This window comes from Lagopus leucura, unplaced genomic scaffold (assembly GCF_019238085.1).
Source record: "Lagopus leucura isolate 7727_CA_CO unplaced genomic scaffold, USGS_WTPT01 Super-Scaffold_100001, whole genome shotgun sequence".
Classification (NCBI taxonomy): Eukaryota; Metazoa; Chordata; class Aves; order Galliformes; family Phasianidae; genus Lagopus; species Lagopus leucura.
The window spans coordinates 57,523,486-57,537,922 of NW_024962262.1; the positions used below are offsets into that span (position 1 = coordinate 57,523,486).

At 40.5% G+C, this 14,437-nt stretch overlaps 1 long non-coding RNA gene across 1 annotated transcript; it reads left to right on the forward strand.

Annotated features, from left to right (window-relative positions):
- Positions 1–484: 484 nt before the first annotated feature.
- On the forward strand, positions 485–2,787 carry LOC122178327. Its single transcript, XR_006178291.1, has 3 exons — positions 485–562; positions 2,337–2,407; positions 2,730–2,787. It is a non-coding gene; the product is annotated as an uncharacterized LOC122178327 (long non-coding RNA).
- The last annotated feature ends 11,650 nt before the right edge of the window (positions 2,788–14,437 follow it).

Here is a 14,437-nt window from a genome sequence, read left to right on the forward strand (position 1 = left end):
CAGGAAAGAACAGTTAATTGGGAGATAATATTTTTTCTTAAGTAACTTCAGGTGAACTCTCAGAGTTCAGAGTCAGCTCTGTAGTAACTGAAGAGACTTAGTGACTCTCAAGCATTATGGACACAACATGTTTGGATTTCTCAGTATTCGCAAGCAGCTGCCCTGAAATAAGATCTATATTAGGGACAAATAACCCTGAAGCATTGCTTCTCAGTCAATTTTTTTGCTCAAAATTAGCAGTGACATCACATGAATAATACTTACAGATCTTTACTGCACAGTCTCAGTTTATTTAAATGCCTGTGAACCTCTACATATTGATTTCTCATTTCTGTACTTCTTTATGAACTTATTTTCATATTTACCTACGCCTACATGACATTCTGCATAAAAATGATACTAAAATACTATCTGAATAGGAATACTCCCTTCTAGACTAAATATCATCTTCATTTTTGGTTATTTTTTCTTGTAGGCTTAGACTGGGTTTGTCTTCATGAAGAATCATCCTAAAACATATCTTGTAGTTCTGCACTGGGCAAAGAAGGACATCTTATTTCAGGTATCTGCCACTTACTGATATCACAATGGGACTTGGGTAGCGTTTCAGTGATCTCTTAAATTTTTTAATGGGGCAGGAAACTTAGATGAAGTTGGTGGGCATGCAGTAATTGGGTTCTCTTTCCTGTTCAGGAAGCAGTTTATTTCAGGAGCAGTGCTTTTTGTGGGACTGAAATGAAGTTTAACATGTGAGAAAGTGGGAAGTTACTTTGAGGATGTTAGTTAACAAATGAAAGCAGATAAATAATGTGGAAGAGATTAGGCTGCTCTGTGAATTTTTAGCAAAAGACTGATAATATCATGAAAAATGTTCCATCACAAGAGGAAAGTAAATGAAGGAAGAATGTGCTTTAAAAAAAAACACAAGACAAAACAATGTTTGCTAAATTGAAAAGACTAGACTAGCATTCCTATTCAGAGAAATGCCACTTTTATATTTCTAAAGTATTGCTTCAGAAACAATTATGATAATAAAGGAAGCAAATGCCTGGACTCTCCCTTTCCATTGTCTGCATGGTTTTTCAGCCTTTTCCAGTGAACATGAGCTCTAAATGAAGTCAGAAAACACTTGTTTGATTACAGTAGGAGGTAAATCAAATCTTCAATGGTCATAATTCCTTTGATATCCATATAAGGTCTGCATGAAGACATGCAGAAATCAGTTGTGCAGATCAGGGAAGAGAATTTGGATTTAAAACTGACTAAACAGAAGATTTAAAATATATTCCTCATAACTTTTTTTTTTGAAGTAACAATGTTATGGACCAACACTGATGAGTTGAATCTATCAGTGAATTTAAATGAGTATAGTCGATTAAAGGTAGGGAAGATGATTAATTAATTATGCTATGATTACCATTTATCTTGAATTAAAGATATATACATATATATTTTTTCAGTTAGTTCACATTATCCCTGTTAATGATATTGGAGGGTGCTCCCACATTAACAGTTCCAAATAATCACACAGGAAGACATCAGAATATTCACAGTATTTTCTTTGGGGTTGGTCTCTTCTCACCGGTGACAGGTGACAGGACGAGGAGAAATGGCACCAGGGGAGGTTTAAGTTGGATATCAGGAAAAATGTCTTTACAGAAGTTGTTAAGCACTGGAATAGGCTCTCCAGGGAGGTGGTTGAGTCACCATCCCTGAATGTGTTTAAAAACCATTTGGATGTGGTGCTCAGGGCCATGATTTAGTGGAGGGTTGTTAGAGTGAGGGTAGTATGGTCAGGTTGTGGTTGGACTTGATGATCTTTAAGTTCTTTTCCAACCTAAGCAATTCTACGATTCTTCAAGAAGAGAAGGAGCAGGCAATTGTTTGAAATATATGAGCATTTGGTTTTGTTCAAAGACATGAATTGCTTTCTCAGTAAATAATGTGTATTTCTGGTTGCATAGCTCCAAGATAGTGGTTGTAGAAGATGTATAGATGTGGTTGAGTTTTCCACATTTTGGATTGCATGATAGTTTACATCAGATAGTTGGAGTTCACTGTTTGCAATGGCTTATGTGGGAGAAGGTGAGACAGATTGATGTTGAGTCACCTGAAGATTATTTGGAAGATTGTCTTCAGGTGCCTGGAGGGTTCACATGTAAATAAATTGCAATTCTGACCTTAACTGCTGTGCAAATTGATACATGTGTAGCCACCTCTTTCAATTTCTTCTCAAGGAAATGCTGTGAAAGATCTACAGATATGGTGTGCTGATGATATTTCATCAGCATTTATAGTAAAAAATGTCTTTTTCTTGTCTCTGCTTCTAATTTTAGGTTGGCATCCAAAAGAGCAGAGTTAGAACTGCTGAAGAGATATTGAAGTATCAGATCAGGTTCCGCCACAGGTGAGAGTTTAGAAGAAGGAAGATTGCTGTGACCTTTTCCCAGGTGATACCTGTTGCTTTCCAAGCCTCAGTGAAAACTTCACAGGCTTTTAAGTTTTACTGCAGCTAGTTTAGCCAGAACAAAGTCAGAGGACACCCTGCACTCCATTTGTTTATATTATAGGAAGGATTTTGCTAAAAAGATGGGAAATGATCCAGCTTGAGTGATTTTTTTTTTTTTTAATGTTGTTTTCTTCTCAGTGTTATTAACAGCATGGAAACTTATAACCTTTTTTTAATATTTATTTTTTAATATTTTCACATGACTTTAAAACCTGTACAGTTCTCCATGAGACAGAAAACCGTGTATTCTAGCTTGGCAGACATCAAATCCAAAGGAAAAGGACAAAAACTGGAAATGCTGGTGATTCCAGGTTTGTGTCTCCAAGCGGACCATGGAAACAGTCTGAGTGCATCTCTAGCAACCTGTAGCTCTGCTTTGTGTGCTGATTACTGCAGATCAGTATTCTCTTAAACAAGCTTGCAGGCTGCCTGTGTACACTGAATCAGTCTTTCTCTGCTACCAGGGTTAATTCTGCGATAGCGCCACGTTCACTAGTGAGTGGCTGATATCTTTCAAAAAATAATTCCTGTTCTTGTCTTTGTTTCATACACACATGAACAGATGCCAGACAATCTTGTCCAGTTTTTAAGAAGGGTTTGGGGTTTTTTTTATGTGTGTGTTCTGTTGTATTTTAATGATTGTTGAAGCAGAAGAAGCTGAACACTCCAATTTTGCTGAAGTGCATTCCTTCATGAATGTGCAGATTCTAGAATGTCATTGTTAGGATATACAACCAGCCAGATGATTTTAAAAGGGGCATTAACTACCTGGCTATAAAATGTAACTGTGGAAAGGACTGAAGCCTTGGCATAAGCAGGCATTAGGGAAAGCACTTGAAAAAGCAGGGTTTTTTATTTACAAGTGCTTTGAAATAAACCTGGTGTAAGAGATTATTCTTTTACATCATTGTCTCAAAGCTTGCTGGGGACACAGATGAACAAGTCCTGGGCAAGGGTTGCAAAATCCTTTGTCTGAGGGACACAGATGGACAAGACCAGGGGCAACGAGAGAGATAAGCTGCAGCTTAATGGCTGTGAAGTGGTCTTTTGTGTGGACTTATCTCAAGGAAGATGGCCATCTCAGGGGAGTACACACATGACTCTTGCTCAAACACAATGGGATGTCACGAAGGCAGAAAAAGAAAGATAAAATGGGGGCCTACAGTCATGAGGTTTAGGTTTTCTGGCAACAGATTCCTCATGAAGAAGAGGATTCTGCCATGAGAAGCCTCACGACCTCCCTCTCTCCCTCTTGTACTTGCTCTGCACTCTACCAGCATGCTGAAAAAGAACAAAGGTGTCTGCCATCAGATTCCTCACTGCAGAATTCCTGCATGCTGATGGACTCTCCTGGGCCTGCTACCTGAGTCCTGCTGCTTCCTCCTGGACTGGCTCTGTGGCTTCTTCCTGCTACCTGCTTGCTGCCCAAGGCCGGCCGCACTGCTGCTGCTCTCCCCCTGCTGCTTTTGCCTCGGACCTTCAAAGTGCTGTGCAACGGGACGCTGCTGGATCCTGGTGGTGATTATCCCTGCTTTATGTGATTCTTGCTGCTTACCTATCTTTTCTATCGCCCTCCTTCCCTTCCCTGACTCCCTGATCAGGATTTGTAATAAGCTGGTTGGACCAACATATGAACCGTTGTTTCTTAATGTCACGCTGGGTATACAGATATTAAAAGAACCTCCTCTCCCTCCTATAAATTGGAGCGAAACACCTGGTTAACAAGCCGAATACTTACAGTGTCTGAAAGCTCCAATGAAAATCCAATTGACTTTAGTTTGGCTCATACTTTGGCAGGCAAGGAGAAAAGCCTGGGAGAAATGACCTTTGCTTATTCCCTAGAGTGTAAACAATTGAGAGATAGATATGAACAGATACACATTCTCTGTAGGAGCATTTTCTCCTCTTGGTACATACTACATAATGAATGTATAACTCACACTGGCATCGATAGTAATTATGCATATGCTCTGAGAGGGAACACAAGTTTTAAACTGGAGCCTTTCATAAAATCTTATTACCGTTGCTCCACAGGCCACTGTTCAATACAGTTAGTTAATAAGCATTAGTCAAATTCCTTTTGGGGTAGTAGCAGTAATATAGGTGAAATGTTTAATATAAATTTATTGCTTAATTACTTTCTAAAGAGAAAAGTATTTAGCTGAAATACATGTTTTATGATAGATTTTCTTTCTATTTTCTCTCTAACACTCAACACTGGTTTTGGCAATGAATACCATGGGAGATGAGAAGAGTAGTTAATTTTTATTCATTTGAAATCTGAATATGTATTGCTTTTCATACAAACAGTAACGTGAAAACAAAACTTTATGGTTAAGCATTCCAGTCGGGAAATGTATGGGCAATCTTCATTTTACCCCACAACAAATAGTGCATTATGTTACATCCTTTAATTATGTCACAAATAATATTTTTTTCCAACAAGTTTAAATACTAGTTTATGCAATTTTCTAGTACTGTGTATTATTCAGTGTATGCTAGGAAGAATTCATGGAAGTCTTTAATGTAAATTCACATAGCATGCTCATGTTACTCAAGAAATTTATAAATAATCATAGAATCATAGAATTGCTTAGGTTGGAAGGGACCTCAAGGATCATCAAGTCTAACCACAGCCCAACCATAGTACCCTAACTCTAACAACTCTCTGCTAAATCAAACCTCCGAGCACCACATCCAAACGGCTCTTAAACATAGCCAGGGACGGTGCCTCAACGACCTCCGTAGGGAGCCTATTCCAATGCTTAACCACCCTTTCTGTAAAGAAGTTTTTCCTAACGTCCAAAATCGCAGTTGGTGGAAGACCAATTGTCTTTAGATCTCAGACAGCCTTACAGAAGGGTTAATCCTAAAGAAAGGTGATTGAGGCAGAGCTCAGCAGCATTTTGATTCCTCCAGGTCAAGGCACCTGACCTCACCACAGGATATATTCCTGTCATAAACAAACAGATGCTTTCAAATTAAGAACTAATCATGGCTCTAAATTTACTGATGACTTAGAGGGTACTGTACAGATCACTAGTAGCCATAAAGAAAGCTAAGTATGAAAGCGCACACCAGTAGCAGGCAGCCTGTCAGTCTGTAGGCAACATGTCTTCTAGGGCCTTTCCCCTGCTTTTCAAGTTAAACAGGCTCCATCTCACAGGAATGCTCTTATTCTGCCGGCAGAGCTAACAGCAAGTCGCTGGGATGCAGAAGCTGAGATCCCTCCCTCTTTATATGCTGTACTGAGAAACCAAGCAGGTTGTAAGAGAAGGTAGAAGCGCTTTCTTTCCCAGTATCTAGAACCACGGAGAAGAAAGGGAAAAGGCATTTATGCACCCACGCTTTCACACACTTGCTCTTGATATTCATCTCTAGTAAAAGCTAGAGGAAAAACAGAAGAGATGTCTGTAGTGTGAAAAATGACAAAGGAGACTTCTCAGAGCACACAGAAATATCCGTTTCATCACGTTGCTACCCTATTGCATGCTGCCTGCTTTTGTCACAGCATGTTTCTTTGTTACTTGTGAACTTTGTATTGCAAATGCCACAGGTAGGTGTCCAAATATCGCCTGTGACAAAGTGGTTTTATGTTTCTATTTTTATCATTTCATTTATTTTGTTTTGTTTTTTGCATTCTTTCGAATAGTTCTGTTTTCCTTAACGGTACCGAAAATGGCTGTGTCTGCACTTTGGATGTGTTAGGGGATGGCTAATCAGCACAAGCAGGAGATATGTGATTATCTAAACCATTCATATTTTGTATTGTGATTGCTTTTATCATGCTCTTCACCGGGCATATAAAATTAAAACATCAGTTTAGAGTAACTCTTTTAATCCATTATAAATAAATTGAGCTTTACAGCTTTCTTCATTCTGCCCGTATGATTACACCGTTCCGGATCTTTGCATCCTTATGCTTCGATCAGATGCCATATCATAAAGTCCATTTAAAAATGTTATTTTGAATGAACTTGATAAGCATTAAATGGGGTAAAAATCTGTTTTGTTGCAAGCCAGGAAGAATGCATACTTGATTAAATATCAAAGACCAAAATGTACAGAATAATACCATCAGAACAGAAGCAAATTCAGCCTACAAGCGTTAAGAGAAGATACGATTAAACTGATTGCGATGTGCAGCTTTACTCATTGCTACTATTCAATTCCGCTGCATGCTGAAGTCTCTGTTTTACAGTAGAAGTAACATATTTTGCTCATCAGGCTAACATATAACATCTGGAACAAAATTATTGCTGCAGATGAAATCAAGAACTGTGACAGAACTTTTATGTTTCTATATATTGGAAGCAAGTATTCGCTAGATAAATCATCTTAATAGCGTGGTTTAACAGTGCTCTTTGCTAGTCACGCTACCAGACATCCATGGGACAGTGCTTTCTTGCCACTGTTACCATAAGAAATTAAAAAATTGAAATATTAAGTCTGAATGGATGTTCATCAGCCGCACAATTCTAAGAAATGAGTGGTTTGTTGCTTTCCTACAAATACTTGTCTCTCATAGCTGTGGTTATCTCAGATGCAGTAAACAAAGGATGTTGGCAGGACAGTGTATTTGCAGTAAACTTGTTGTGTATGGATTAATAGATATGAAATGTAAAAATAATTCAGTACACATCACTGATTTTTCATTTTAGTGCCTCCACTTAGTAATCTCAGTTTTCATTTTGTAGAAAATTTAACTGAGGATGTATCCAGTCAAGTGAGATTAAAACAAAAATGTATGGGAAGTGTTTTAGACTGGTTTCCTATTTATTCTTTTCCTGGCGGATGATGGATAGCAATTCTGGTGACTTTCTCTACAGCCTGGCATAGCGTGGAGGAAGAAATTCATAGCTGGAATGAGCCTGGAAAAGCCTCTGGCTACTCAAGTGCCTCCTACTAAGCCATCAGGTATTACCAACTAAAGAGATTCTAATTTCATGAGCAAAGATTCTAAATCCAAGGCACCAGTATGAAGTTTAAGACTGATTTTCAGTCATTAGTAGAGTCTGCCTTTGTCGTGAATGGGTTCTCTGAATAATTTCTTGGAGCCTGTGGTATATAATATATGTATGTAATTTAAGCTATAAATGACATCGAAGAGCTATCAGTGATTCACAGACATGTCTGAGTTGGCAGGAGGAAGTATGAAATGTAGAGAAGGATCGATATTGTGATATTTCTGAGTAGTATTTTTTTATTTCTGTTTGGACATCTGCCAGTGAATCCTAGCATGAACTACAAGAGAAGGTCAAGGACTGAATGAGTAGCTCATGTTAACCTTTCTTCCTCCTCCTACTCTCTAAGGTAATAAGACCTGGATTGGTTAATGTATATATAACTGTACTTATATCCGTCCTTATTTCCAGTTTTGTTCTACTCCAAATACCAGATGTTGTCATTTTATTTGTATGAAATGCTCTTGTATATTTTAATGGCTTCACTGGTACACTGCTAGAAGCAAAGTATTATCAACCACTTAAACAGGCTTTGTAGCATAGGAAGTTCTTGAGAAAAGCAGGAATCTGATGGAAATGCCAAAAAAAACAAGAGCTGAATCTGCTTGAGCTGACTGATAAAACATGTAAATCCCCTTTTAATGACACTGTTGAACTGTCACACCTTGAGCAGAGGAGAGAATAAGTTTTCAAATGAGACCTGGTGTATTCTATTTTTACTACCTTTGCAGTGCAAGAAAAATCACACCAGGAACTGATATGGATAGGACAGGATAGGACAGGATAGGATAGGATAAGACAGGATAGGACTTAGTGTTGTGGCTGATGCCCTGGAGACTTTCAAGGTGAGGCTGGATCAGATCCTGGGCAGCCTGATCTGGCTGTGGTGTCCCTGTTTGTTGCAGGGCAGTTGGACTAAATGCCCCTCAGATGTCCCTTCCAACTCTAAGGATTCTATGATTATAGGATAGGACAGGATAGGATAGTTTCATTTGGAAGGGACATATATATTGAGTCCAGTTGTCAGACTGCTTTTGAGATGTCTCACGGTTAAAATGTATCTAAATGCCCCCTGAATACTGGCAGGCGTGGGGCATCAGCCACATCTCCAGGAAATCTGTTCCAGTGTATAACCGCCCTCACGCAAAACAAATGTCTTCTAATGCCCAGTCTGACCCTGCCCCAACAGCTCTTTGCTGTTTCCACCCTGCCATCAGTTCCCAGGAGCAAAGCCTGGCATCTCCCTCTTCTTCCCTTCACCAAGCCCTCCTCCAGGCTGGTCAGCCCAATACCCCCAGCCTCTCCTTGCTGGACATGCCTTTAGCCCTGTTACCAGCTCTGTTGCCATCCTCTGGATGCTTCCAAGGATCTTAACATTCTTTTGGTATTGTGGGGAACAGAACTCCACACAATATTCCAGGTGAGCCTCCACCAGTGCTCAATGTGTTCTTGTTGAAGTTCATGCTGCTGCTGATGGCTCAAAGCTCCAGTGCATCTGGATGCTTATGTCAGCCCTCTTGTCCATGCAGAGAGTCAGTAGTACCTCCCAGTTTAACGCTGTCAGGACATTTTACTAAAGATGCATTCCACTCCTGTATCCATGCCATTGATAAAAATATTGAACAGAACTGACCTGGGGAACACTGCTAGTGACATTCACCATCATACTTAGAGCTCTGCCATTCAGCCTGTACTTTCCCTGGTGTAGTGTTCAGCTCACAGTTGGACAGTTTGTCCAGATGACTTCTGATAAAGTCCAGAAAAATTACATCCACCACCTTCCCTTCTTCCACTCAGCAGGTGATCTTGTAATGAAAGGGTATAAAATTTGCATATAAATATGTTTATCTATGATGTATCATACATATGTATACATATGTATGTACATGGCTGCAAGTTGTATCAGAGGAGGTTTAGGTTGAACTTAAGGAAGAACTTTTTCTTTCAGAGAGTGGTCAGGCACTGGAATGGCTGCTCAGAGAGGTGGTGGAGTCGCCGTCCCTGGCAGTGTTCAAGAGGCGTCTGGATGACGTGCTGCGTGATATGGCTTAGTGCTTGTGGTGGCAGTGGTGATGAGGAGACGGTTGGACTAGATGATCTTGTAGGTCGTTTCCAACCTTGTGATTCTATGATTCTATGATTATATATATATATATATATATATACACACAAACTTTCAGAAAGCAAAATTCATGTATAGGAGGTGTACTCTACAGAATTGCATGTATTATACATAATTCAATTTAATACAATTTTACTATAATTTCTTTCCAGCAATCTTTATTATTATTTAAAAAGAAAAAAAAAATATAGTAGAGAACAATGAGAACTTTGTATTTTTTGAAAAGTTTAATGACACTCAGGTAATTAATAAGAAAAAAAGAATCAAGGATGTGAAAATACTTGAAGTACATATCAAAACAAACTGTATTGACAAATGCTTTGTTATATCTGTTAATGTCAGGTATAAAAATACTTGAAGTACATACTTTTATTTTATATTGTTCAGCTGAAGACCCAGCTATTGTATTGTCCTGACATAGCTAATGGCATCACTTCATTTATTGACAAGGGACTTCTTACTAACACAATACTTAAAGAAAAACAGGATTGACTACTTTTTTTTTTATCCTTTACATAATTTATTGTAGTACAGTTCCAAAAGCAGACAGTCCAGTTGGTTTCTTGTCCCTAGTTCATCATGTGGTCATGTTGTATTACCTTCAGGGCTTTTTTGTTTGTTTTACTTCCAATATAATTGGGCCTTTTACATTCTCTGTACTCCATCTATTTTTTGTATGTTTGGCAGTATTTTGAAATGCACTTGACCTTGTTAACAAGCATCTGACAATTATCATAACCTGACATGCCAAAAGTTACATTGAGTTTTCTCTTCTTATGGACACTAATTGCATACTTGAAGTGATGGATTTTGTTTCTTCAGTGGTGTGCTCCTTGATAAATTATTTGTCATAATTTGGGAAAGTGGTATGACCTTGTTTCTTCCATTTCTCTGAATTTCCAAAAGTGCATATTCAATGCAAATATAAATCATGTGCCATCAACTAACTGTTAGAAAATTATTTACATGGAAATGGGGTGATTCTGTCCTATTTTCTGATCAGCAGTTAGTGCTTAAGAAAATCAAGTAGAATAGAGAGACGACTGAATTAATCCATGTTTGGCATAATATATCATATTTAGTACCCTTATTAATCTTAGGTATCTGCCTGGAGAACTGTAAGGATACATTACTTAGTCTCTTCCCTGGAAGAAAAGCATTTCTCTCTCTTCTTCTTCCACATTCCTGCACCATTTTACCGCAAGCCCCCCACCTCATCCTGTACAGGAGCCCATGACTGCCATTTGTCACACTTTCGCTGTCAGAAATGTGTTGTGAGAGATAACAGATGAGTGACACTGGAAAGAACTGCATCTGTGCATCAGGACCTACACAGCTCATACACAAACTGCTGCATTTTGATGTCTGTGTTACTTGCATCTCCCATTCCTGAACACTTGGGGGACAAAGGAGAGAGCTGTGGACACCCAGGCACACTGCCTCCAAATGATTTCCCCTGAACCACAGAGCTGTAGCTCATTCCTCACGATTGGCCATACGTTTTAAAGACAGTGTTTGATTGCGGATGATTTACAACAAAGAGATTACAGAGGCTTCCACCAGGAAGAGCAATTGTGAAAAGTAAATAAGTAAATGGGCAGAGGGTAAGGAGAGACTTTTGAAAGAATGACTGAAGGAACTTCTGCATGCTTTCCAGTTCATGAAAAATGGGTGAAGGATGCAAAGAAATCATTCTGCCAATCTACAGAGGGGAGTGAAACCTGGAGCCCTCTGGTTAGAAAAAATAGCTTGTCTGAGCCCTGAATGTTTTAAGAAGAGAGTTATTCAAGTGAAAATTGCAGTTTGCAAAATCACAGAGTGGTCAGGGTCGGAGGGTACCTCTGGGTACATCAGGCCCTGCCCCAGCAGGACACCCAGAGCAGAGTGCCAGGCCCACAGCCAAGGCAGCTTCTGGACATCTCCAAGGAGGAGATTGCACAGCATGTACCAGTGCTTCCTGATGTTCAGGAGGACCTTCCTGTGTTCCAGTTTGTGCCCATTGCCTCTTGCCATGCCAATGGAATCCACTGAAAAGAGCCTGGCTCCATCCTCCCTGCACCCTTCCTTCAGGTATTTATTGACATCCGAAAGAGTCCCCTGAGCCTCCTTTTCTCCAGGCTGAGCAGATTGTACCTGAAGTCAGTATCAGTAAATCACCTTTTTCAAGACCTTATTAAGTTTTCTTTAGCACTTCCACATAACTGCTGTGCTGATTAACATGTTACTGAAGTCTCTGGGCTCTGGAGGTTGTTAGGAATGATGGAGCAGATACCCAAAATTCTTATTATTACATCTCCTATCATGTTTTTACAACCCCCATGGCAATTATAGGCAGGCTATTTTAAAGTACTTCCTGCAGCCTTTTTTTTTTTTTTTTTTTGCTTTTTTTAAGCTCAGAATTGTAGTTATTTAGCATTTCAAACAGCTGTGAAAGTGCAGGAAATGGCTGCTAGCAGCTAAATTTTGGAAGGAAAACTTTCAAGAAGATTTTCTCTAGTTAGAAAACTTCTTCAATGTTTAGTTACTTTTTTTTTTTTTTTTTCTAACAAGAAAGGTAATGAGCATTTATAGTCCTTTAAAAGCATGTAATATCACAAAATCCACGTGAACAGCATCATCTGAAAGATACCTGCTGTGATTTCTGCACTGGGAACTGTACAAGCATTCCTGAGATTCCCCACTCTTTTAAGCAGGTGGCAGTGTCGGTTAAAAAGACATAGTTTTTCCTGCAGCAGATAGAAACTGTTGCTCTCCAATCTCTCCATTTATCTTAATGAAAGGTAAGAATATATAGCACTTTTATTGGGTTCCTGCCTAGATAAGGTTAGGAAAAAATTTGAAAAGTATGTCTTTGTTGACTCAAAACTCTTTTATTGTTTCCAGATGTGGCTTTGTGAGCTTTCTTTCTCAGAATGAGACTGCAGTACGATACATAACTCTTCTTTAATACCATGTTAGCAGGAAGAACTGTCTTCCAGTGAGGCTGGAGGATGTTGTAGCGCCGTGAGTCAGCACCAGCTCCCAGTTCTTACCACAACACTTTCATAGTCTCAATAAACGCAAAGTCTGTGGCCTTTCTTCTGTTGGACCTCTCATTGTGCTACTGACATAGACTCAGCAGGCAAGGCAGTAAGGATTTGATGTAGGTTCACACGTTTGGACTTTTCCTACTAATTTCTTCTTCCTTTGTTTTGCTGTGCCTAAGATGTGATATCTACCATTTGCACCTATGAATAGCTAGTGAGGTGTGGAGGTTTTTTTCAGATATATCCTATTGTGTTAAGCTGAAATAAACAAAATGCTTTAACAGAGTTTCATTTAATGAACGGTAAGTGGCTTTGATCTCTTGGTAATGTCGGAAAACAACCAATAAAGTTCAGAAGGAATTTTTGAATATTACTACAAATGTGGTAAGAGTCTCTGTCGTGAAGTGTCAGTTTTTTTCCAGGGAGATAAGAGAATGTGTGTGTGCACTGAGAGAAAACTGCCTTTTTTGTTTGTTGTTTTTGTTTTTTGTCTGAATTGCATATCAGAATATTGAAACGGATTTGATTTGAAATGGAATTGATTCTTATTTTCACAAAGTTTAGGATTTTCCAACAGGCCAACTACACCAATGTGGAAGCGTCCAGATTCTTGTCAGGCTGGCCAGACAGAGCAGGTGGTGAGTGGAGGAGAAACCACAAGGATGGCAGAGGGAAGCACTTAGTTCACCAAAATTCACTAGATGAGATTTCCCATTTAAAATCATGTTAACAAAACACTTTAAGGGTTGAGCAGAGTTTCCACCCACCAACGTATGTGTTTCAGAGGCTTCAAGTCACCCTGACTTCCTTCAAACAATGTGATACCCCACCATCAGTCTGGGTTGAACATGAGGAGCTGTCGGTGAGCAGTGAAGACTGTGGGAAGCGCTGTGTGAGGGATAAATGATAGGGACGCTGGGGAGCAGGAGGGTACCCAAGGTCTGCAAGGTACCCAAGGAACCTCAGGTAACCGTGACCCTTGTTTCAGCTGCCAGTGCTTCAGTTCCTTATGTATAAGAAGAAAAGCATGATGCTACTAGCACTTTAGGGTGTGGGGATAGAGCCACCTCCAAGAAAGCTCAAAGCCATCAATTTCTTCTCTACACCACAGGACAACTGCAAACGGGCTCCCCAGATCCCATTCGCCCCTGCACTCCCGCTCCACTCCTTACAAACCCCGCAGTGCCCCAGGTGTCGGGGGCCGCTCTCCCCCAGCCACTGGGTTGAGGCTCCGGCCCCTCTCCGCCCCAGCACGTACCGCTCACACGCACCCCCAGCGCCTCCCCTCTCGCAGCTCAGGTACACCCAGGCGTACAAAACGCCACACGCCTTCCTCGCACACGCACCCCGTGCCACCAATCTTCCCACTCGCCTTCTGGGCGCGCCCCCCCCCACGCGCGCACACAGAACCCCCACGCGCGCACAGACACGCGCGCCTCTCCCCTCCCAGACGCCGGACGCCGAGCGCATGCGCAGCGGCAGGCGCGGAGCTGTCCGAGTGCTGAATTTATAGCGCGGTGCGCTCCCGCCCGCCTCATTCCAGCACGGGCGCTGGGGTTCCCCGCAGCCCCCGCCGCCCGCTCGCTCCCGCACGGCAGCGCAGACACCTCCCTGCCAACGGGGGAGTGGAACAGAGCGAGCCAGTAGCCCCACCACCCTTCCTAAATGCTACTTTTCAAAGCAAAAGGGGAATAAAAAACACACCGGCAACAGACTGCTTGCTCTCAACGCTTACTCCCCTTTGGGTGATGCTCTTTGGGTAGTAGGGTTCTCCCTTCTTTTTACTTCCTTTTTTTTTTTTTTTTTTTTTTTTTTT